This window comes from Armigeres subalbatus, chromosome 1, assembly GCF_024139115.2.
Source record: "Armigeres subalbatus isolate Guangzhou_Male chromosome 1, GZ_Asu_2, whole genome shotgun sequence".
Lineage (NCBI taxonomy): Eukaryota > Metazoa > Arthropoda > Insecta > Diptera > Culicidae > Armigeres > Armigeres subalbatus.
The window spans coordinates 275160982-275187823 of record NC_085139.1 but is presented as its reverse complement, the minus strand read 5'-3'; the positions used below and the strand labels follow the sequence as shown (position 1 = coordinate 275187823).

Sequence of the window (26842 nt, the reverse complement as noted above, 5' to 3'; positions counted from 1 at the left end):
GCAGCACATCATTGTCATCCGTGTCCCATCTTCGGCGGATTTGGCAATCGACGGCGTTCGTTGAGCCGAATCATCGTATGGCGGTCGCGCAGCCCAGTGGCTGCTGATAAGGTACATAAGTGGCAATTAATCGGTTCTTTTCAGGACCATCATTATATTTGGGAGGAAGGTTAAGTTGAAATAATTTTCCTAAAGTGCAACCGTTAGGAACTGGAAAATTCTTCGGTGAAATTTTCTAGCGTAATTCGGAGTTGTATGATTTTAGTGATTGAGAATGTTGATATTAGGCGAACTTTCTTCATAGAACAAAGCATAATTGTTTGGCATCGGTAGCGGAATCATAGCATTAGTGCCGGTCCGAGCATAGGCTGTCATCGGAAGATTGCTACAGCAAATTATTCATTAATGTGGCGTTTGCAACGATTTGGATGTTGTCGGCACAACATGAAATTTTCCCATGAGACTAATTTTGTATTTTTCCTGTTGATTGAAAAAGAAATCGGTTCCGAGATGAACTTTATTCAAAGCGCAACGTTAACGTCGGTAGTTGAATCCCAAGCAAGTATCGGAAGGAGACCATGCAAACAATTGATTCGCATTATGACTGAAAAAAATTGTAACGCGTCAGTATTGATGTTTGCTACAGATTTTTTGACGTAAACTTCGTCTAAGGGAAGACTCAGATACAGGGTTTAAAACGGAAATTTCCAAATTCGAGACTGTCACAAAAATTAGGATAGATTTCAAACGCTAATAGCGTCTTTATCTTTCGATGGATTTTCGACATTCGCTTATCAGTCGATTCAGAAACTCTTCAGCAATTTGCCAATTCTATTGATACTATTGATTATCATTAATGCTTAATTTTTTGACGTAAACTACGTCTAAGGGGAAGCCTCGGATACAGGGTGCAAAATGAAAATTTCCAAATTGGGGACCGTCACGGAATCATGTAAGATTTCAAACGGTAATAGCGACTTTATCTTTCGACGGATTTTAGAGATTTTCTTATTAATAGATTCGGAAACTTTCCACCAATTTGCTAATTGTATTAAAACTATTCATTATCAACGGCAAACTATTGAAAATGTTATGTCTTTCCAAACCGGATGAAAAATTCAGAAATAATCAGTCCCGTTCATAAATCCTCAACACGGACATCAGATTGCAGTAAGGTACGGGCCTTTTGATCCACTGCTTGGTTTTCGCTGTGTATAAAAAGCCCCGTGTTTCGCGTGCGCGCGTCATTTTCATCCTGGATTACATGGAAAGCGGACCAAGGCGTCCAGAAGCGGTCCGGCTGTGGTGGTGCGGATGAAAATTTTTCGTTCGATGGTGGTGGCGGTCGTGGCAACAGCAGTACATCTTTAAATCCGTGTTACAAGCAGCATTTTTGGATCTGGCAATTAACGGCGTGCGTAGAGCCGAATCATCGGATGACTTCCGGTAGCAGCTCCGCCGAAGCCGATGGTGGGACTACGATCTGCTTTTCGTGACATCTCGAACGAAATGGCTCGCGCGCGCTGAAGAGCTGCTTTCTTGTAATCAATAAAGTTAAACCTGTAACCACGCCCCTTTGGTGAGTGTTACGGTTACACAATATTTGCACTCATACCGATCAACAAAGAGGCGGGGCCAATGATCCATCTTTATTGATTATAAGAAAACTGCTTTCCCCCGCGCGCGAGCCATTTCATTTGAAATGTCGCGGAGAGCGGTCTTAGCATCGGCGGAGTTACTAAGCAATTTATGTTTTTGTGGAGTGGATCTTGTGGTCGTAGTCAACAGCTGTTAGTGATTCAAAATATGCATTATTTGGAATAAATCGGTTCTTCTCAGGGCCACCATTTTATACAAAGGAAGATTGAGGCGAGACGAATATTATTCAAAGGGCAAATTAACCGTTTGGCGACGCCATAATGTATGGATCAGTGGCAGCCAAGTGAAATTTTATCAAGCTTCTTAATTGGTTTTGTTGCAGTTTGTGATTGGGAAGGCAGATTATTAACAATCGATCGATAGATCACAATTTTGTGGAAGCGAAGGTTAAACCTAGACGATTTTTTCCTAAAGTGCAAATTATAATCGCTTGGCGACAGCAGAATGTTGCCGTCGGTAGTAGAATCACGAGCGCGTGTCAGAAGGAAAAGCTGCAAATATGTATTCGCATGGATGAAAATAAAACCTGAAGCAAGTAGCAGACTATCTACTAAAATTATAATCTTGAGGGAAATTTCACTTGACTGCCACTACTATCCACGCGAATAATTTTCGGCAGCGTCTTTCTCTGACGCGAGCTCGTGATCATGCTACCGATGAAAAACAATCTGCCATCACCAAGCAATTAAGTTTTACTTTGGTAGCCAATCGTTAGTACTTCAGAAAATTTTAATATGAGCGCTGCTGATGTTGATGATGACGACCGCACGACCCACACCATCAGTGAGAATAAGATTTCCGGTAGGAGCTCCGCCGATGCCGATGGTGGGACTACGATCTGCTTTTCGCGACATCTCGAACGAAATGGCTCGCGCGCGGAAGAGCTGCTTTCTTGTAATCAATAAAGTTGAACCTGTAGCCACGCCCCTTTAGTGAGTATGTGACGGGTACACAATATTTGCAGTCATACCGGACAACAAAGAGGCAAGGCGGAATGTCACTCGCAGGCAGTTTCAGCGTACTGGACTGCCTGAGCTTAAGGCACGCTGCAATCGAATCACAAAAATTATCAAGGCCAGAATGGTGGACCTCAAAAATAACGACTTCTCGAATAAGATCCGCACTCTCCCAGATTATGCTAAGCCGTTCTGGAAAATGACCAAAATTCTAAAATCCAAGCCTCGGCCCATTCCACCTTTGATCCCACTAGACAATAATGGCTCTAAGGATCGCTTGATAACTCCTGCAGAGAAAATCGCTGAAATAGGTCGTCACTTCGTCAGCTCACACAATCTTGGGCAGAACATCGTCAGTCCACACGAAGCAGCCGTCAACGAGCATGCTAACAACATCCATTTGATTCCCAACGACTTCTCGGAGGAGTTGGAGATCTCAACTGACGAATTGACGGCCTATATCAAATCGTCGAAGAACATGAAGGCCCCAGGCTTCGACAGCATCCTGAATCTCGAGCTCAAACACATGAGTGCTCCGTTCTTTGAGCACCTATCGCTGATCTTTAATCAGTGTCTCCGGCTTAGCTACTTCCCATCGTCCTGGAAGTCAGCGAAAGTCATCCCCATCCGGAAGCCTGGGAAGGATCCTTCCTCCCCAAAAGTTATCGTCCCATCAGCCTTCTCTCAGGGTTATCCAAGCTATTCGAAAAGCTATTCATCATCGGTTACTTGAGTCTGCCGAAAATCTCAACATCTTGCTCGAGGAACAGTTTGGTTTCCGACGCGGTCGGTCAACTGTACACCAACTGACCCGAGTTACCAACGTCCTCAGACGGAACAAGTTTGTCTCGAAAACATCCGCCATGGCCTTACTCGATGTCGAGAAGGCATTTGACAATGTATGGCATGATGGCCTGGTGTACAAACTACAACGCTACAATCTTCCCAGCTATCTGGTGAAAATCATCAACAATTACCTGTCGGCAAGGACATTCCGGGTCTCAATCAGCGGAGCGAGTTCCAATGCGCACAACATCGTCGCAGGCGTTCCCCAGGGCAGTATCCTCGGGCCCCTGCTTTTCAATCTGTTCACCTCCGACATGCCAGAACCTCCAGAAGGCGGCATTCTGTCTCTGTTCGCAGATGACACATCCATCGTCTACAACGGTAGAGTGATCAGAGCGCTAGTGGCAAAACTCCAACGAGGCCTGGATGCCCTGACAGAGTACCTCACCAGCTGGAAGATCTGTATCAACGCGGCGAAGACCCAGATCATCATTTTCCCCCACTCCAAATCCCCTAAACTTGTTCCGCCTGGGGACTGTAAAATCATCCTCAATGGCACGACTGTGGAATGGGCCAATGAGGCCGGCTACCTTGGCTTAACCCTCGACAGCAAGCTTATTTTCAGGCAACAGGTTGACAAAACGGTGACAAAGTGTAACGTCTTGTTGAAACTACTGTACCCTTTGATCAACCGCCGGTCGTCATTGTCCCTGAAAAATAAGCTTGCTGTCTACAAGCAAATCATCCTCCCTGTGATCGAATATGGCATGCCGGTCTGGGAGAGCTGCGCTAAAACCCACCTCAAACTTCAACGGGTCCAAAACAAATTCCTGAGGATGATCCTCAACACCCCTCCCAGGACAAGAACATCCGAGGTCCACCGTCTGGCCGGAATAAAAACCTTACATGAACGCTTTGGTGAGTGTAAAGAAAAGTTTAGGGTCCGTTGCTTGCATTCGGATCAGGCTCCAATTAGGGCGCTAGTTCCAATCTAGGTTATCAAATTTTTATTGTAAATATTAGTGTACATAGTAGTTAGGTTATCAAATTTAAAAAACACACCAGCGCCTCCTAAAGGCCGTCATTATATATCATATTAACACTTAAATAACAATGTAAACATAAAAATTTAAAATTGAAGTTGGAGAGCCAAGCCGGCCGAGCACTGTACATGTAGAAAAATAATAATTGTAGAACAGAAAATGATTAAATAAAGAAGAATTTTACTACTACTACTACAAAGAGGCAAGACTAATGAGCCATCTTTATTGATTATAAGAAAACTGCTTTCCCCCGCGCGCGTGGCATTTCATTTGAAATATCGCGGAGATTCGATTACTGACAACAACAGATATCGCAAATTAATCGATTACTTCGATTAATCGATTATTTGTTGTGATAATCGATTAATTTTGAATCGATTACTTCCCAACGATTAATCGATTCAATAATCGACAAGAATCGAGAGTAATCGATTAGTTACTAATCGATAATTCGGGATTTTACGACAACTTTTAGATGTCGATTACTTCGATTAATCGATTCATCGTTATGATAATCGATAAATGTTGATTCGATTACTACTCAACGATGAATCGATTCAATAATCGTCAAGACTAGAGAGTAATCGATTATTTACTAATCGATTAATCGAGATTTTATGATATCTCTAAGCATCGGTGGAGTTGCTCAGCAAATTTTATTCCAAATACATATGGGATATTGGAAAAATCGGTTCTTCTAACGAAGCAGAAGCAGAATAACGAGCGCGTATTGTAGAGCTGCTGCAAATATGTATTCTTGCACTGGCACTAGATTCTTCATTTCACCAAACTGTTTTACGTAGTTTACGTCGGGCGGTCGTGTCTTGTACACAACCCTTATGATTTTTCATTCTCCTTGGGATTCAAACTCTGGTAGTGCACTTGTAGGCAGAACCTCAAAATATAAATGGTGCTTTGATGGTTATAGTAGTAGGTTGCAAATCTCAATGTCCATGGTGCGGTTTCCAGTTGGTATTCGCGTTTTTATTTTCATTGTAGCCGCAATTTGTTGCAAATATGCTCCACCTGCTGCGCTTTTTGTGTTACAAAGGAGTTCTACATACGTTGCGTTGTGCTTGATTTAGACTTCTACTTTGACCTTTAGTAAGTCACATCACAGTTGATGTTACTCACTCAAAAACAAATGGTGTTGCTTGGGGTTATATCTTAAAATGAACTTTGTGTTTTAAAATTGTCTTATTCTCTTCAGTCTCGATGTGCTTTCTAACGAAACTCCTACGCCTGGTCGAGATACATCATTTACCCTATTTACTCGCGGAAACTACCGCACACAACCACCTTACCGCGGAGGATGGTAACCTAAAAGCGTTCATCGCCTTACTAACGCACAAGACTTTTCCACGAATTTAGTGGGCGAGTACGAGAAAAAAAACAATCTCACTTCACTTCCGCACAAGTCTTTTACTCACCATAGTAACAAGGCGACGAATTAATTTGCGAATTCGGTACGGTGGAATAACTGCTAAGGGGCCGTACACTAATTACGTAAGCAGTTTTTCTGGGTTTTACAAGTCCCCCTCCCCCCTGTAAGATTTTTCCCACACAAATCATTTTTTATTTATATGGAAGGTTAGAAAACATCAAACCCCCCTCACCCATAAATGCTTACGTAATTAATGTACGCCCCTAAGCAGTAAATTATTTCGACATTTACCCAATGATGGCTGGTAGGCATCGATTGCCGCTATTGCACCCTCGGGCCTTTTATTCGCATTCTCGCGATAGTAAACCATACTGGGGGGTGAAAAGAGTGGACATTTGTCAAAATTGGTGGGGTTTGGCGGAATCATGCATCAGAAACGGCACGTGTTCATTCTTTGCCGATCGCTTGAAGTAGCCGGTTGTGAAGGACCGTGTCTCTATCGCAGGCAGTTTCTTTATCGCTACATAGTGGAGTTTTTCTCAGTTTATTACTGAGTTTTTGACGTAAACTACGTCTAAGGGGAAGACTCAGATACAGGGTGTAAATCCGAAATTTCCAAATTCGAGACCGTCACGAAATTAGGATAGATTTCAAACGCTAATAGCGTCTTTATCTTTCGATGGATTTTCGACATTTGCTTATCAATCGATTCAGAAACTCTCCAGCAATTTGCCAATTCTATTGATACTATTGATTATCAACGTTAAACTATTGAAAATGTTGTTTCTTTCCAAACCGGGTAAAAATTCAATTCCGTTCATAAATCCCCAACACGGACATCAGATTGCAGTAAGGTACGGGCCTTTTGATCCACAGCTTCGTTTTCCCTGTGTATAAAAGCCCGTGTTTCGCGTGCGCGCGTCATTTTCATTCTGGATGTCACGGCGAGCGGACCAGGGCGTCCACAAGCGGTCCCAGTGACAACGGCTGTCTCAGCGGTGTGGTGGTGCGGATGAAATTTTTTCGGTCGGTGGTGGTGGCGGTCGTGGAAGCAGCAGCACATCATTGTCATCCGTGTCCCATCTTCGGCGGATTTGGCAATCGACGGCGTTCGTTGAGCCGAATCATCGTATGGCGGTCGCGCAGCCCAGTGGCTGCTGATAAGGTACATAAGTGGCAATTAATCGGTTCTTTTCAGGACCATCATTATATTTGGGAGGAAGGTTAAGTTGAAATAATTTTCCTAAAGTGCAACCGTTAGGAACTGGAAAATTCTTCGGTGAAATTTTCTAGCGTAATTCGGGGTTGTATGATTTTAGTGATTGAGAATGTTGATATTAGACGAACTTTCTTCATAGAACAAAGCATAATTGTTTGGCATCGGTAGCGGAATCATAGCATTAGTGCCGGTCCGAGCATAGGCTGTCATCGGAAGATTGCTACAGCAAATTATTCATTAATGTGGCGTTTGCAACGATTTGGATGTTGTCGGCACAACATGAAATTTTCCGCGAGACTAATTTTGTATTTTCCTGTTGATTGAAAAAGAAATCGGTTCCGAGATGAACTTTATTCAAAGCGCAACGTTAACGTCGGTAGTTGAATCCCAAGCAAGTATCGGAAGGAGACCATGCAAACAATTGATTCGCAATATGACTGAAAAAATTGTAACGCGTCAGTATTGATGTTTGCTACAGATTTTTGACGTAAACTTCGTCTAAGGGAAGACTCAGATACAGGGTTTAAAACGGAAATTTCCAAATTCGAGACTGTCACAAAAATTAGGATAGATTTCAAACGCTAATAGCGTCTTTATCTTTCGATGGATTTTCGACATTTGCTTATCAATCGATTCGGAAACCCTTCAGCAATTTGCCAATTCTATTGATACTATTGATTATCATTAATGCTTAATTTTTGACGTAAACTACGTCTAAGGGGAAGCCTCGAATACAGGGTGCAAAATGAAAATTTCCAAATTGTGGACCGTCACGAAATCATGTAAGATTTCAAACGGTAATAGCGACTTTATCTTTCGACGGATTTTAGAGATTTTCTTATTAATAGATTCGGAAACTTTCCACCAATTTGCTAATTGTATTAAAACTATTCATTATCAACGGCAAACTATTGAAAATGTTATGTCTTTCCAAACCGGATGAAAAATTCAGAAATAATCAGTCCCGTTCATAAATCCTCAACACGGACATCAGATTGCAGTAAGGTACGGGCCTTTTGATCCACTGCTTGGTTTTCGCTGTGTATAAAAAGCCCCGTGTTTCGCGTGCGCGCGTCATTTTCATCCTGGATTACATGGAAAGCGGACCAAGGCGTCCAGAAGCGGTCCGGCTGTGGTGGTGCGGATGAAAATTTTTCGTTCGATGGTGGTGGCGGTCGTGGCAACAGCAGTACATCTTTAAATCCGTGTTACAAGCAGCATTTTTGGATCTGGCAATTAACGGCGTGCGTAGAGCCGAATCATCGGATGACTTCCGGTAGCAGCTCCGCCGAAGCCGATGGTGGGACTACGATCTGCTTTTCGTGACATCTCGAACGAAATGGCTCGCGCGCGCTGAAGAGCTGCTTTCTTGTAATCAATAAAGTTAAACCTGTAACCGCGTCCCTTTGGTGAGTGTTACGGTTACACAATATTTGCACTCATACCGATCAACAAAGAGGCGGGACCAATGATCCATCTTTATTGATTATAAGAAAACTGCTTTCCCCCGCGCGCGAGGCATTTCATTTGAAATGTCGCGGAGAGCGGTCTTAGCATCGGCGGAGTTACTAAGCAATTTATGTTTTTGTGGAGTGGATCTTGTGGTCGTAGTCAACAGCTGTTAGTGATTCAAAATATGCATTATTTGGAATAAATCGGTTCTTCTCAGGGCCACCATTTTATACAAAGGAAGATTGAGGCGAGACGAATATTATTCAAAGGGCAAATTAACCGTTTGGCGACGCCATAATGTATGGATCAGTGGCAGCCAAGTGAAATTTTATCAAGCTTCTTAATTGGTTTTGTTGCAGTTTGTGATTGGGAAGGCAGATTATTAACAATCGATCGATAGATCACAATTTTGTGGAAGCGAAGGTTAAACCTAGACGATTTTTTCCTAAAGTGCAAATTATAATCGCTTGGCGACAGCAGAATGTTGCCGTCGGTAGTAGAATCACGAGCGCGTGTCAGAAGGAAAAGCTGCAAATATGTATTCGCATGGATGAAAATAAAACCTGAAGCAAGTAGCAGACTATCTACTAAAATTATAATCTTGAGGAAATTTCACTTGACTGCCACTACTATCCACGCGAATAATTTTCGGCAGCGTCTTTCTCTGACGCGAGCTCGTGATCATGCTACCGATGAAAAACAATCTGCCATCACCAAGCAATTAAGTTTTACTTTGGTAGCCAATCGTTAGTACTTCAGAAAATTTTAATATGAGCGCTGCTGATGTTGATGATGACGACCGCACGACCCACACCATCAGTGAGAATAAGATTTCCGGTAGGAGCTCCGCCGATGCCGATGGTGGGACTACGATCTGCTTTTCACGACATCTCGAACGAAATGGCTCGCGCGCGTAGAAGAGCTGCATTCTTGTAATCAATAAAGTTGAACCTGTAGCCACGCCCTTTAGTGAGTATGTGACGGGTACACAATATTTGCAGTCATACCGGACAACAAAGAGGCAAGGCGGAATGTCACTCGCAGGCAGTTTCAGCGTACTGGACTGCCTGAGCTTAAAACACGCTGCAATCGAATCACAAAAATTATCAAGGCCAGAATGGTGGACCTCAAAATAACGACTTCTCGAATAAGATCCGCACTCTCCCAGATTATGCTAAGCCGTTCTGGAAAATGACCAAAATTCTAAAATCCAAGCCTCGGCCCATTCCACCTTTGATCCCACTAGACAATAATGGCTCTAAGGATCGCTTGATAACTCCTGCAGAGAAAATCGCTGAAATAGGTCGTCACTTCGTCAGCTCACACAATCTTGGGCAGAACATCGTCAGTCCACACGAAGCAGCCGTCAACGAGCATGCTAACAACATCCATTTGATTCCCAACGACTTCTCGGAGGAGTTGGAGATCTCAGCTGACGAATTGACGGCCTATATCAAATCGTCGAAGAACATGAAGGCCCCAGGCTTCGACAGCATCCTGAATCTCGAGCTCAAACACATGAGTGCTCCGTTCTTTGAGCACCTTTCGCTGATCTTTAATCAGTGTCTCCGGTTCAGCTACTTCCCATCGTTCTGGAAGTCAGCGAAAGTCATCCCCATCCGGAAGCCTGGGAAGGATCCTTCCTCCCCAAGCAGTTATCGTCCCATCAGCCTTCTCTCAGGGTTATCCAAGCTATTCGAAAAAGCTATTCATCATCGGTTACTTGAGTCTGCCGAAAATCTCAACATCTTGCTCGAGGAACAGTTTGGTTTCCGACGCGGTCGGTCAACTGTACACCAACTGACCCGAGTTACCAACGTCCTCAGACGGAACAAGTTTGTCTCGAAAACATCCGCCATGGCCTTACTCGATGTCGAGAAGGCATTTGACAATGTATGGCATGATGGCCTGGTGTACAAACTACAACGCTACAATCTTCCCAGCTATCTGGTGAAAATCATCAACAATTACCTGTCGGCAAGGACATTCCGGGTCTCAATCAGCGGAGCGAGTTCCAATGCGCACAACATCGTCGCAGGCGTTCCCCAGGGCAGTATCCTCGGGCCCCTGCTTTTCAATCTGTTCACCTCCGACATGCCAGAACCTCCAGAAGGCGGCATTCTGTCTCTGTTCGCAGATGACACATCCATCGTCTACAACGGTAGAGTGATCAGAGCGCTAGTGGCAAAACTCCAACGAGGCCTGGATGCCCTGACAGAGTACCTCACCAGCTGGAAGATCTGTATCAACGCGGCGAAGACCCAGATCATCATTTTCCCCACTCCAAATCCCCTAAACTTGTTCCGCCTGGGGACTGTAAAATCATCCTCAATGGCACGACTGTGGAATGGGCCAATGAGGCCGGCTACCTGGCTTAACCCTCGACAGCAAGCTTATTTTCAGGCAACAGGTTGACAAAACGGTGACAAAGTGTAACGTCTTGTTGAAACTACTGTACCCTTTGATCAACCGCCGGTCGTCATTGTCCCTGAAAAATAAGCTTGCTGTCTACAAGCAAATCATCCTCCCTGTGATCGAATATGGCATGCCGGTCTGGGAGAGCTGCGCTAAAACCCACCTCAAACTTCAACGGGTCCAAAACAAATTCCTGAGGATGATCCTCAACACCCCTCCCAGGACAAGAACATCCGAGGTCCACCGTCTGGCCGGAATAAAAACCTTACATGAACGCTTTGGTGAGTGTAAAGAAAAGTTTAGGGTCCGTTGCTTGCATTCGGATCAGGCTCCAATTAGGGCGCTAGTTCCAATCTAGATTATCAAATTTTAATTGTAAATATTAGTGTACATAGTAGTTAGGTTATCAAATTTTAAAAAAACACACCAGCGCCTCCTAAAGGCCGTCATTATATATCATATTAACACTTAAATAACAATGTAAACATAAAAATTTAAAATTGAAGTTGGAGGGCCAAGCCGGCCGAGCACTGTACATGTAGAAAAATAATAATTGTAGAACAGAAAATGATTAAATAAAGAAGAATTTTACTACTACTACTACAAAGAGGCAAGACTAATGAGCCATCTTTATTGATTATAAGAAAACTGCTTTCCCCCGCGCGCGTGGCATTTCATTTGAAATATCGCGGAGATTCGATTACTGACAACAACAGATATCGCAAATTAATCGATTACTTCGATTAATCGATTATTTGTTGTGATAATCGATTAATTTTGAATCGATTACTTCCCAACGATTAATCGATTCAATAATCGACAAGAATCGAGAGTAATCGATTAGTTACTAATCGATAATTCGGGATTTTACGACAACTTTTAGATGTCGATTACTTCGATTAATCGATTCATCGTTATGATAATCGATAAATGTTGATTCGATTACTACTCAACGATGAATCGATTCAATAATCGTCAAGACTAGAGAGTAATCGATTATTTACTAATCGATTAATCGAGATTTTATGATATCTCTAAGCATCGGTGGAGTTGCTCAGCAAATTTTATTCCAAATACATATGGGATATTGGAAAAATCGGTTCTTCTAACGAAGCAGAAGCAGAATAACGAGCGCGTATTGTAGAGAGCTGCTGCAAATATGTATTCTTGCACTGGCACTAGATTCTTCATTTCACCAAACTGTTTTACGTAGTTTACGTCGGGCGGTCGTGTCTTGTACACAACCCTTATGATTTTTCATTCTCCTTGGGATTCAAACTCTGGTAGTGCACTTGTAGGCAGAACCTCAAAATATAAATGGTGCTTTGATGGTTATAGTAGTAGGTTGCAAATCTCAATGTCCATGGTGCGGTTTCCAGTTGGTATTCGCGTTTTTATTTTCATTGTAGCCGCAATTTGTTGCAAATATGCTCCACCTGCTGCGCTTTTTGTGTTACAAAGGAGTTCTACATACGTTGCGTTGTGCTTGATTTAGACTTCTACTTTGACCTTTAGTAAGTCACATCATAGTTGATGTTACTCACTGAAAAATAAGTGGTGTTGCTTGGGGTTATATCTTAGAATGTACTTTGTGTTTTCAAATTGTCTTATTTTCTTCAGTCTCGATGTATTTTCTAACGAAACTCCTACATCATTTACCCTATTTACTCGCGGAAACTACCGCACACAACCACCTTACCGCAGAGGATGGTAACCTAAAAACGTTCATCGCCTTACTACCGCACAAGACTTTTCCACGAATTTAGTGGGTGATTACGAGAAAAAAAATCATAAGGGTTGTGTACAAGACACGACCGCCCGACGTAAACTACGTAAAACAGTTTGGTGAAATGAAGAATCTAGTGCCAGTGCAAGAATACATATTTGCAGCAGCTCTACAATACGCGCTCGTTATTCTGCTACGAACGGCAACGTAATTCTGCTACGACGTCGTACTTTGAACAAATTCGTCTCGCCTCAATCTTCCTGTTTTTAAAATGGTGTCCATGAGAAGAATCGATTAATTCCCAATAATGCATATTTCGAATCACGACCACACGACCCACGCCATAGGCTGGAATAACAAAACCAAATAAGAGTCTTGAAAGAATTAAACTTGACTGCCACTGAAGCCATCCATGCGAATACATATTTGTAGCATCTCCCTTCGACGCGCGCTCGTGATTCTGCTACGGACGCCAGGCAACTTTATGGCGTCTCCAAGCGGTTAATTTGCACTTTGAAAAAACGAACAGTGGGTAATGTCTGTGACATAACCGCTAAGGGAACGTCCACAAATTACGTAACGCTTTGAGGGGGGAGGGGGGGTTGAGCGAAGTGTGACGATCCATACAAAATTTTCAAAAGCTCCATACAAAAAGTGTGACATAGGGGGGAGGGGGGGTTGAAAAAGTCCAATTTTAGCGTTACGTAATTAATGGATCTTTCCTAAGTGGACGTAGGACTTGACTTGACCATGCCTTTAAGATACATAATATGTCCAAATTTCTCACATCAACTATTTTGGATAAATAATCGGCGTTGCATACCATTCCTTGGCAAAATCTTCTCATCAAACCGACACAGAAATCAAATCTACCTCGAACAAAAATCATCAAAAAAATTCAGGAAGTATCTGTCCGGTCACGAAATATTAGCCTCGATAGTGGCAACCTTTCCACTGAAGGACTGCCTGAAATAAACCAAAAGTTGGCTCAGTAGGGGATTTAGACTGTATCTAATAATATCTAATAATTATTATTCCTTCATGCGAGTTGCGTCGTACTTTGGACAGCTAGGAATCTGCAAAAAAAACCGTAGAAAGTATCCCAGAACACATCCACTGCAGCAGTGAAGAAGATTCCGAGCTTTTCTACTGGCATCCATAGACGTAAGCGAGAAGCTGCCGTCAAACCACCTAAAGGTTTTGAGAGAAAACGCGCGTGTAAGTGAGCTGAAACGAACTGCACCAGCTGGTGCAGCCCTGTAAGTTGCATTAATTTGACTTCTATGCTGGCTTGATGTCTCCAGTTGACCTTGCGAACAAAGGTCCAGAAACCGGAGATGGCGAGTTCGATTCTCGATCCAATCCAGGATATTTTCGGATGGGAAACATTCTCGACACCCCGAGCATAGTGTATCCATTGTATTTGTCACACAAGATACATACTCAGGGCCGGATTTATGAAGGGGCCGGGGGGGGCGTGGCCCCGGGCCCCCACAAATCTTATGTACCAAAACCAACCTTTTTTGTACATTTTGGGGCCCCCACATACCGTCGGCACGGCATACCGCACGAGGGCGAACGAGGCACGATATAAACAGGCGCGGAACAGACAAAACTCGATTTTCCGGAGGAAAAAGCGCCAGCAGGAAGATCGAGACCGTGAAGAAACGGAGCAACTGTACCGCGCTAATAACACACGAAAGTTCTATGAGAAGTTAAACCGTTCACATAAGGGCCACGTGCCACAGCCTGATATGTGTAAGGACATAAACGGGAACCTTCTTACGAACGAGCGTGAGGTGATCCAAAGGTGGCGGCAGCACTACGAAGAGCACCTGAATGGCGATGTGGCAGACGAAGATGGCGGTATGGTGATGGACCTGGGAGAACGCGCGCAGGACATAATTCTACCGGCTCCGGATCTCCAGGAAATCCAGGAGGAGATTGGCCGGCTGAAGAACAACAAAGCCCTGGGGTTGACCAACTACCAGGAGAGCTATTTAAACACGGTGGTGAGGCACTGGCTAGAGCGCTGCACTGGGTCATTACCAAGATTTGGGAGGAGGAAGTTTTGCCGCAGGAGTGGATGGAAGGTGTCGTGTGTCCCATCTACAAAAGGGCGATAAGCTGGATTGTAGCAACTACCGCGCAATCACATTGCTGAACGCCGCCTACAAGGTACTCTCCCAAATTTTATGCCGTCGACTAGCACCAACTGCAAGGGAGTTCGTGGGGCAGTACCAGGCGGGTTTTATGGGCGAACGCTCCACCACGGACCAGGTGTTCGCCATTCGCCAAGTACTGCAGAAATGCCGCGAATACAACGTGCCCACACATCATCTATTCATCGACTTCAAAGCCGCATATGATACAATCGATCAGGACCAGCTATGGCAGCTAATGCACGAACACGGTTTTCCGGATAAACTGACACGATTGATCAAAGCGACGATGGATCGGGTGATGTGCGTAGTTCGAGTTTCAGGGCATTCTCGAGTCCCTTCGAAACCCGCAGAGGGTTACGGCAAGGTGATGGTCTTTCGTGTTTGCTATTCAACATCGCTTTGGAAGGGTAATACGAAGAGCAGGGATTAACACGAGTGGTACAATTTTCAATAAGTCCGTCCAGCTATTTGGTTTCGCCGACGACATAGATATTATGGCACGTAACTTTGAGAAGATGGAGGAAGCCTACATCAGACTGAAGAGGGAAGCTAAGCGGATCGGACTAGTCATCAACACGTCGAAGACGAAGTACATGATAGGCAGAGGTTCAAGAGAAGACAATGTGAGCCACCCACCGCGAGTTTGCATCGGTGGTGACGAAATCGAGGTGGTAGAAGAATTTGTGTACTTGGGCTCACTGGTGACTGCCGAAAATGACACCAGCAGAGAAATTCGGAGACGCATAGTGGCTGGAAATCGTACGTACTTTGGACTCCGCAAGACGCTCCGATCGAATAGAGTTCGCCGCCGTACCAAACTGACAATCTACAAAACGCTAATTAGACCGGTAGTCCTCTACGGACACGAGACCTGGACGATGCTCGTGGAGGACCAACGCGCACTTGGAGTTTTCGAAAGGAAAGTGCTGCGTACCATCTATGGTGGGGTGCAGATGGCGGACGGTACGTGGAGGAGGCGAATGAACCACGAATTGCATCATCTGTTGGGAGAACCATCCATCGTTCACACCGCGAAAATCGGACGACTACGATGGGCCGGGCACGTAGCCAGAATGTCGGACAGTAACCCGGTGAAAATGGTTCTCGACAACGATCCGACGGGCACAAGAAGGCGAGGTGCGCAGCGGGCAAGGTGGATCGATCAGGTGGAAGATGACTTGCGGACCCTCCGTAGACTGCGTGGTTGGCGACGTGTAGCCATGGACCGAGCCGAATGGAGAAGACTCTTATATACCGCACAGGCCACTTCGGCCTTAGTCTGAATAAATAAATAAATAAATACATACCGTCGGCCCCGGGGCCCCCTTCCGGCTAAATCCGGTCCTGACTCAATACTCATGCAATATCGGGCATATAAAGCTTTCAATTAATAACTAAAACAATGCTAATAGATTACTTTAAAAAGCAGGCCAAGTTCCAGTTGGAATGTAGTGCTATGGAAGAAGAAGCTTGCGATACACTTACGAGATTGACTGATTCACCGAAACCTAAACTGCTAAATATTATTATTATTGCTAAACTGTTAGCAAGTTTGCAATGATATGGAAATGCTAATATCATCTTCCAAACTTGGACGTACATGTTCATGATAGCATTAGAGGCGAAAGTATAGAATTGATAGTTCCGTTAGGATACGGCAGGCATGAAGAATGTTTTTATAGAAGTCGATTTGAAAGCGAGCGGAGGGCAATATTTGTGATGGCACATATCGCACGACCTTCCTTCTGCCAAGCTCCCGTATGAAGTTTGCAATACTAAATATTATCATACCTAAATATTGTAACACACTGGAGTCAGTTTTTACGCGGAGGATGTGGGCCGCGTGAATTAAAACAACGTAAAAAACCGCGTAAATCCCTAAATGTGTCTGAATGAGCCATGGAAATCCCGAAATTCTAGTGGAAACAAAATCGCATAAAAAGCGAATCGTGTACAAAAGCCGCGTAAAAGATGACTTCAATGTACGCTGTGAAGGGAAGCGTTGACTCTTTCTTGATCGAATGGTCCAAAAAAATTGAAAATCCATCGAGAAACGGCTGAGATATTAACGATCAAAGTCTATCATATTTTCGTGACGTTTTTTGATTTTTCGAAAACGTAAAGTGTACCCCAATATAGAAAGGACAGACGTAGTTCTACGTCAAAAAACTAACAGTAGGTAATGTCTGTGACATAACCGGAAGTGGACGTAGGACTTACCTTGACCATGCATGTAAAAATACATATTTTGCTCAGCATTATTCAGCACGTTTCGTTACCAATCTAGAGAAAATATATCAAAATGGAAAGCTATCAATCGGTTTTTCATCTAATGTTGGTTTTTTTGTCATTGATGAAAGTATGTAAAAAGATAATTCTTTGATTTCTAGAGACGGCAATATCAGCATCCCTGTCCGGGCTGACAATAGTCATTCTCGTCGTATGAAGAAAGCAAAAAAAATATAGTCTTCGTCATAACATTGCCCGACGCGACACCTATTCGGTTTCTTCATGCCGCATGCCTACCACGAGGATAGTCGTGCAGCCAAAAGTTATGACGGTTTCCGTCGTCACTTCTTCACATAATCGATTGCACGTCATTATAGACGGAGTAGTTAAAAACATAATGACGTCTAGAATAAAGAAATAATACGAACTTTGGTAACATAAATGTTTCGATTGGTAACATAAATGCATTTATAACATCTTCATACGTTACTTCAAATTCATTTTCACAAAGAAATAATAAAAATCTTCGCAGGGCAGCTGCCGCTTGAAGAATAATGGTATGAAGTCTTCGTTCATCGCTGTCGTCATGACGATTTGGTTACACGACGAAAGCTAACGTTGTGCGCGTCATTGACGATGCGTTGTGTAGCAATGAAGACAATAAATCTCGTCGCTACTGCGGTTTTTCTTGCTGCGACGATGACTATTGTCAGGCCTGTCCCTGTCGCTGGATGTTGGTTCTCTACCGACCGCTCAAGATAAAATTTGAGCAGGAACTAAACTCGCGTGAGCCATGATTTTATCATTATATCAGAACTCTAGCCGAAGCTCCGCCCCTTTGATGAATAAGACCATTGAACATCGTTTGCTCACTGCTAGTCGTGGGTAATTAAAGTGACAAAACATTTCAAAATTATTATTTTCTAAATAATAACTAATGAATAAAAGAGTTCACTATCAAAATAATTATATATGGGACATTCGAAGTATTTTCAATGCCATAATTGCCAAAAAAAGATGAACTATAGCATAGGAAATCCGCCGAAGCTCCGCCTTTTCGATGAATAATACCATTGTAAATCAGCTGATGGCTACACCTTTACATTGATCAATAAATGAATGAATAAATGAATCTTCATTATAGCATTGCAACTTAAGCCGATGTTCCACCTCTTTGATGAATAGATCGCAAAACATTTGTTGGTTCTACCTTTACGTTGACCAACCAAGCAAAAATGATTTGTCACATATATAGTATACAGTATAGTATATTAACAACATGGTCCACTTCGAGAATCCCCATATATTGGGCAACAGACAGCACATTCACACCATCTTGGGTTACCAAAGATGACTAACGCCTAAAAATGATTGCCAGGGGTTCGATAATTGCAAATATTACACTTATTTTACAATTTTTGAAAATTTTAATTACATTTTTCAACATTTCATTTCATTTTTAAACTAAGATTCCAAAATGGGATCATGTGATGATTTCTAGCACATTATTTCGACATGTTATGCTGCACATTGAATTATACGTTTAAGCACCCCTCGCAATGTCCCTTCACTACATTGCTGGTCTTTTGTGATATCGCGACGCTACTGCGTTAACTCTTCAAATTAGCTAGAGTGGTAATAGAGTATATTTGCTGAAACACAAAATCACGTTAACCAAGAATATTCAAAAGCTCTATAACAACGTTTGAAAGTTACACAAAATTCAACAACATTAACAACTTAATCAAATTTTAAATTGAAACATTTAGACTCAAAACAGTGACAATTTTTGAAATTCTAATGGAGAAATTTCAAAAAATTTCGTTGAGATCTTAGAATAAGAAACGCATTTTCTTTTGTCGTGAGCGAGGAAGACAGAATTTTGTAACAATTCATCGCCATGAACGCGAATTAATAAAATTGTCACGCAAACGCTCTCTAATTAGTTGATTGTACTACATTTTCAAAATGATTCTATTGCGAAAAACTCTTTAGTAAGTATATTAGTGGTTCTGAAAAGATCCATTCACAATGTTAGATGTAAATTTCCTCTTGAGCGGTTCAACTGGGAGTTTATGATTGTTTAAAACATTATGAATCGATGTCTGCAGGAATATCAAACGCTTAACCGCTGCTGCCATCGGCCGAGAAAACTTGATCAGTAGTGTTGTCGTCGACACTCTATCGTCACACACCGCCGTGCCGCGCTTACTGTTGGCTTCTCGACAATGCCGGGCTGAAAATGCCGATGATGCTGACCTGAGAATGCTGGCGATTCTGCCTTGCTCTTAAAAAGGCTTTAGGTTTGCGAATGCGTGGCTGAGACGATGATGCAACCGTTCAAAAATTTCGACGATGCGATGCTGTTATTGCTTTGCCTGTTTCGGTCAGATTGAGAGAAAAAATTCGCGCTGCGCTATTTTATGCCTTCTTAGCAGACCTAGCGTGAGCTCATTCGTCGACGTCTGCACCAATCAGAACGTGGTAATGGAATGATGCAAGAATGATGCGGTACCCATATTTATAGGTTTTCGTGAATTCAATGCTTTGCTTTGAAAACAGTTTTAGGTCTATTGAAACAAGTTTTCGGATATTATCAAGCATTAATATGAAAGGCATACTTGAAAGCTGTCGATTGAGGGGTTAACTGCAGAAATCTGTTCACTAGGGTAAAAGCTATTAACGTTTGAAATCTTTCAACACAGCGTAACGCGGCCGATTTAGAAATTTTGAAATGACACCCGGTATAGTAAAGAGAGACGTAAGTCCTACGTCAAAATTCGTCTCGCCTTAATCTTCCTTTGTATAGAATGGAGGCCCTGAGAAGAACCGATTTTTTCCAATATCCCATATGTATTTGGAATAAAATTTGCGATGTCATAAAATCTCGATTAATCGATTAGTAACTAATCGATTACTCTCGATTCTTGTCGATTATTGAATCGATTAATCGTTGGGAAGTAATCGATTTAAAAATTAATCGATTATCACAACAAATAATCAATTAATCGAAGTAATCGATTAATTTGCGACATCTCTACCGATGCTGGGACCGCTATCCGCGATATTTCAAATGAAATGCCACGCGCGCGGGGGAAAGCAGTTTTCTTATAATCAATAAAGATGGATCATTAGTCCCGCCTCTTTGTTGTCCGGTATGACTGCAAATATTGTGTACCCGTCACACACTTACTAAAGGGGCGTGACTTTATTTTATGAAATTTGGCCACAATATTCTTTGATATGCTATGATATGATATGATATTTGATATGAAGTACTAACGTACTACTAACAGTACCAACGTCTTGGGAGCGTCCACAAATTACGTAACGCTTAGAGGGAGGGGGGGGGAGGCTTGGTTGGGCGAAGTGTGACGACCCATACATAATTTTTAGATGCTTCATACCAAAAGTGTGACATAGGGGGGAGGGGGGGTTAAAAATGCCCAATTTTTACGTTACGTAATTAAAGGATCTTCCCTTAAGGTGACTCGGGGAGGCACTACACACCGTGTTATTTTTCCTAACTTTTGTCTCTTTCTAACATTGTCACCTCGTAATTTGGAGTGGCGTATTTCGGTTTTCAGTTGTTTGATGTAACTGTAAATGTATCAGCATGTAGATTGCGAGTAAGCACGCGCTGGTGATACTTTTTCAAAATCATATTTGTTGTAAAAAAAGTTAAGCATTCAATGATAATCAATAGTATCAATAGAATTGGCAAATTGCTGAAGGGTTTCCGAATCGATTGATAAGCAAATGTCGAAAATCCATCGAAAGATAAAGACGCTACTAGCGTTCGAAATCTATCCTAATTTTTGTGACAGTCTCGAATTTGGAAATTTCCGTTTTAAACCCTGTATCTGAGTCTTCCCCTTAGACGAAGTTTACGTCAAAAAATCTGTAGCAAATATCAATACTGACGCCATACAATTTTTTTCAGTCATAATGCGAATCAATTGTTTGCATGGTCTCCTTCCGATACTTGCTTGGGATTCAACTACCGACGTTAGCGTTGCGCTTTGAATAAAGTTCATCTCGGAACCGATTTCTTTTTCAATCAACAGGAAAAATACAAAATTAGTCTCGCGGGAAAATTTCATGTTGTCGACAACATCCAAACGCCACATTAGTGAATAAATTGCTGTAGCAATCTTCCGATGACAGCCTATGCTCGGACCGGCACTAATGCTATGATTCCGCTACCGATGCCAAACAATTATGCTTTGTTCTAAGAAGAAAGTTCATCTAATATTAACATTCTCAATCACTAAAATCATACAACTCCGAATTACGCTAGAAAATTTCAACGAAGAATTTTCCAGTTCCTAACGGTTGCACTTTAGGAAAATTATTTCAACTTAACCTTCCTCCCAAATATAATGATGGCCCTGAAAAGAACCGATTAATTGCCACTTATGTGCCTTATCAGCAGCCACTGGGCTGCGCGACCGCCATCCGATGATTCGGCTCAACGGACGCCGTCGATTGCCAGATCCGCCGAAGATGGGACACGGATGAAAATGATGTGCTGCTGCTGCCACGACCGCCACCACCACCGACCGAAAAAAATTCATCCGCACCACCACACCGCTGAGACAGCCGTTGTCACTGGGACCGCTCCTGGACGCCCTGGTCCGCTCGCCGTGACATCCAGAATGAAAATGACGCGCGCACGCGAAACACGGGGCTTTTTATACACAGGGAAAACGAAGCAGTGGATCAAAAGGCCCGTACCTTACTGCAATCTGATGTCCGTGTTGGGGATTTATAAACGGAATTGAATTTTTCACCCGGTTTGCAAAGAAACAACATTTTCAATAGTTTAACGTTGATAATCAATAGTATCAATAGAATTGGCAAATTGCTGGAGAGTTTCTGAATCGATTGATAAGCAAATGTCGAAAATCCATCGAAAGATAAAGACGCTATTAGCGTTTGAAATCTATCCTAATTTCGTGACGGTCTCGAATTTGGAAATTTCGGATTTACACCCTGTATCTGAGTCTTCCCCTTAGACGTAGTTTACGTCAAAAAACAATCTCACTTCACTTCCGCACAAGTCTTTTACTCGCCATAGTAACAAGGCGACGAATTAATTTGCGAATTCGGTACGGTGGAATAAATGCCAAGGGGCCGTACACTGATAACGTAAGCATTTTTTCTGGGTCTACAACCCCCCTCACCCCATGTAAGATTTTCCCATACAAATCATTTTTTATTTATATGGAACGTTAGAAAACTGCAGACCCCTCTCCCCCAATAAGTGCTTACGTAATTAGTGTACGACCCCTAAGCAGTAAATTATTTCGACATTTACCCAATGATGGCTGGTAGGCATCGATTGCCGCTATTGCACCCTCGGGCCTTTTATTCGCATTCTCGCGATAGTAAACCATACTGGGGGGTGAAAAGAGTGGACATTTGTCAAAATTGGTGGGGTTTGGCGGAATCATGCATCAGAAACGGCACGTGTTCATTCTTTGCCGATCGCTTGAAGTAGCCGGTTGTGAAGGACCGTGTCTCTATCGCAGGCAGTTTCTTTATCGCTACATAGTGGAGTTTTTTCTCAGTTTATTACTGAGTTTTTGACGTAAACTACGTCTAAGGGGAAGACTCAGATACAGGGTGTAAATCCGAAATTTCCAAATTCGAGACCGTCACGAAATTAGGATAGATTTCAAACGCTAATAGCGTCTTTATCTTTCGATGGATTTTCGACATTTGCTTATCAATCGATTCAGAAACTCTCCAGCAATTTGCCAATTCTATTGATACTATTGATTATCAACGTTAAACTATTGAAAATGTTGTTTCTTTCCAAACCGGGTGAAAATTCAATTCCGTTCATAAATCCCCAACACGGACATCAGATTGCAGTAAGGTACGGGCCTTTTGATCCACAGCTTCGTTTTCCCTGTGTATAAAAAGCCCCGTGTTTCGCGTGCGCGCGTCATTTTCATTCTGGATGTCACGGCGAGCGGACCAGGGCGTCCACAAGCGGTCCCAGTGACAACGGCTGTCTCAGCGGTGTGGTGGTGCGGATGAAATTTTTTCGGTCGGTGGTGGTGGCGGTCGTGGAAGCAGCAGCACATCATTGTCATCCGTGTCCCATCTTCGGCGGATTTGGCAATCGACGGCGTTCGTTGAGCCGAATCATCGTATGGCGGTCGCGCAGCCCAGTGGCTGCTGATAAGGTACATAAGTGGCAATTAATCGGTTCTTTTCAGGACCATCATTATATTTGGGAGGAAGGTTAAGTTGAAATAATTTTCCTAAAGTGCAACCGTTAGAACTGGAAAATTCTTCGGTGAAATTTTCTAGCGTAATTCGGAGTTGTATGATTTTAGTGATTGAGAATGTTGATATTAGGCGAACTTTCTTCATAGAACAAAGCATAATTGTTTGGCATCGGTAGCGGAATCATAGCATTAGTGCCGGTCCGAGCATAGGCTGTCATCGGAAGATTGCTACAGCAAATTATTCATTAATGTGGCGTTTGCAACGATTTGGATGTTGTCGGCACAACATGAAATTTTCCCGCGAGACTAATTTTGTATTTTTCCTGTTGATTGAAAAAGAAATCGGTTCCGAGATGAACTTTATTCAAAGCGCAACGCTAACGTCGGTAGTTGAATCCCAAGCAAGTATCGGAAGGAGACCATGCAAACAATTGATTCGCATTATGACTGAAAAAAATTGTATGGCGTCAGTATTGATATTTGCTACAGATTTTTTTGACGTAAACTTCGTCTAAGGGGAAGACTCAGATACAGGGTTTAAAACGGAAATTTCCAAATTCGAGACTGTCACAAAAATTAGGATAGATTTCAAACGCTAATAGCGTCTTTATCTTTCGATGGATTTTCGACATTTGCTTATCAATCGATTCAGAAACTCTCCAGCAATTTGCCAATTCTATTGATACTATTGATTATCATTAATGCTTAATTTTTTGACGTAAACTACGTCTAAGGGAAGCCTCGGATACAGGGTGCAAAATGAAAATTTCCAAATTGGGGACCGTCACGGAATCATGTAAGATTTCAAACGGTAATAGCGACTTTATCTTTCGACGGATTTTAGAGATTTTCTTATTAATAGATTCGGAAACTTTCCACCAATTTGCTAATTGTATTAAAACTATTCATTATCAACGGCAAACTATTGAAAATGTTATGTCTTTCCAAACCGGATGAAAAATTCAGAAATAATCAGTCCCGTTCATAAATCCTCAACACGGACATCAGATTGCAGTAAGGTACGGGCCTTTTGATCCACTGCTTGGTTTTCGCTGTGTATAAAGCCCCGTGTTTCGCGTGCGCGCGTCATTTTCATCCTGGATTACATGGAAAGCGGACCAAGGCGTCCAGAAGCGGTCCGGCTGTGGTGGTGCGGATGAAAATTTTTCGTTCGATGGTGGTGGCGGTCGTGGCAACAGCAGTACATCTTTAAATCCGTGTTACAAGCAGCATTTTTGGATCTGGCAATTAACGGCGTGCGTAGAGCCGAATCATCGGATGACTTCCGGTAGCAGCTCCGCCGAAGCCGATGGTGGGACTACGATCTGCTTTTCGTGACATCTCGAACGAAATGGCTCGCGCGCGCTGAAGAGCTGCTTTCTTGTAATCAATAAAGTTAAACCTGTAACCACGCCCCTTTGGTGAGTGTTACGGTTACACAATATTTGCACTCATACCGATCAACAAAGAGGCGGGGCCAATGATCCATCTTTATTGATTATAAGAAAACTGCTTTCCCCGCGCGCGAGCCATTTCATTTGAAATGTCGCGGAGAGCGGTCTTAGCATCGGCGGAGTTACTAAGCAATTTATGTTTTTTGTGGAGTGGATCTTGTGGTCGTAGTCAACAGCTGTTAGTGATTCAAAATATGCATTATTTGGAATAAATCGGTTCTTCTCAGGGCCACCATTTTATACAAAGGAAGATTGAGGCGAGACGAATATTATTCAAAGGGCAATTAACCGTTTGGCGACGCCATAATGTGTGGCTCTGTGGCAGCCTGGTGAAATTTTCTCAAGCTTCTTAATTGGTTTTGTTGCAGTTTGTGATTGGGAAGGCAGATTATTAACAATCGATCGATAGATCACAATTTTTGTGGAAGCGAAGGTTAAACCTAGACGATTTTTTCCTAAAGTGCAAATTATAATCGCTTGGTGACAGCAGAATGTTGCCGTCGGTAGTAGAATCACGAGCGCGTGTCAGAAGGAAAAGCTGCAAATATGTATTCGCATGGATGAAAATAAAACCTGAAGCAAGTAGCAGACTATCTACTAAAATTATAATCTTGAGGGAAATTTCACTTGACTGCCACTACTATCCACGCGAATAATTTTCGGCAGCGTCTTTCTCTGACGCGAGCTCGTGATCATGCTACCGATGAAAAACAATCTGCCATCACCAAGCAATTAAGTTTTACTTTGGTAGCCAATCGTTAGTACTTCAGAAAATTTTAATATGAGCGCTGCTGATGTTGATGATGACGACCGCACGACCCACACCATCAGTGAGAATAAGATTTCCGGTAGGAGCTCCGCCGATGCCGATGGTGGGACTACGATCTGCTTTTTCGCGACATCTCGAACGAAATGGCTCGCGCGCGCGGAAGAGCTGCTTTCTTGTAATCAATAAAGTTGAACCTGTAGCCACGCCCCTTTAGTGAGTATGTGACGGGTACACAATATTTGCAGTCATACCGGACAACAAAGAGGCAAGGCGGAATGTCACTCGCAGGCAGTTTCAGCGTACTGGACTGCCTGAGCTTAAGGCACGCTGCAATCGAATCACAAAAATTATCAAGGCCAGAATGGTGGACCTCAAAATAACGACTTCTCGAATAAGATCCGCACTCTCCCAGATTATGCTAAGCCGTTCTGGAAAATGACCAAAATTCTAAAATCCAAGCCTCGGCCCATTCCACCTTTGATCCCACTAGACAATAATGGCTCTAAGGATCGCTTGATAACTCCTGCAGAGAAAATCGCTGAAATAGGTCGTCACTTCGTCAGCTCACACAATCTTGGGCAGAACATCGTCAGTCCACACGAAGCAGCCGTCAACGAGCATGCTAACAACATCCATTTGATTCCCAACGACTTCTCGGAGGAGTTGGAGATCTCAGCTGACGAATTGACGGCCTATATCAAATCGTCGAAGAACATGAAGGCCCCAGGCTTCGACAGCATCCTGAATCTCGAGCTCAAACACATGAGTGCTCCGTTCTTTGAGCACCTATCGCTGATCTTTAATCAGTGTCTCCGGCTTAGCTACTTCCCATCGTCCTGGAAGTCAGCGAAAGTCATCCCCATCCGGAAGCCTGGGAAGGATCCTTCCTCCCCCAAAAGTTATCGCCCCTTAAGCCTTCTCTCAGGGTTATCCAAGCTATTCGAAAAAGCTATTCATCATCGGTTACTTGAGTCTGCCGAAAATCTCAACATCTTGCTCGAGGAACAGTTTGGTTTCCGACGCGGTCGGTCAACTGTACACCAACTGACCCGAGTTACCAACGTCCTCAGACGGAACAAGTTTGTCTCGAAAACATCCGCCATGGCCTTACTCGATGTCGAGAAGGCATTTGACAATGTATGGCATGATGGCCTGGTGTACAAACTACAACGCTACAATCTTCCCAGCTATCTGGTGAAAATCATCAACAATTACCTGTCGGCAAGGACATTCCGGGTCTCAATCAGCGGAGCGAGTTCCAATGCGCACAACATCGTCGCAGGCGTTCCCCAGGGCAGTATCTGTTCACCTCCGACATGCCAGAACCTCCAGAAGGCGGCATT

At 43.0% G+C, this 26842-nt stretch overlaps 1 protein-coding gene across 1 annotated transcript in view; it reads left to right on the top strand.

The window, feature by feature from the left end:
* Positions 1–26842, top strand: part of LOC134214530 (cholecystokinin receptor type A-like) — a 260990-nt gene that overhangs the window by 167364 nt on the left and 66784 nt on the right. The window lies entirely within an intron of this gene.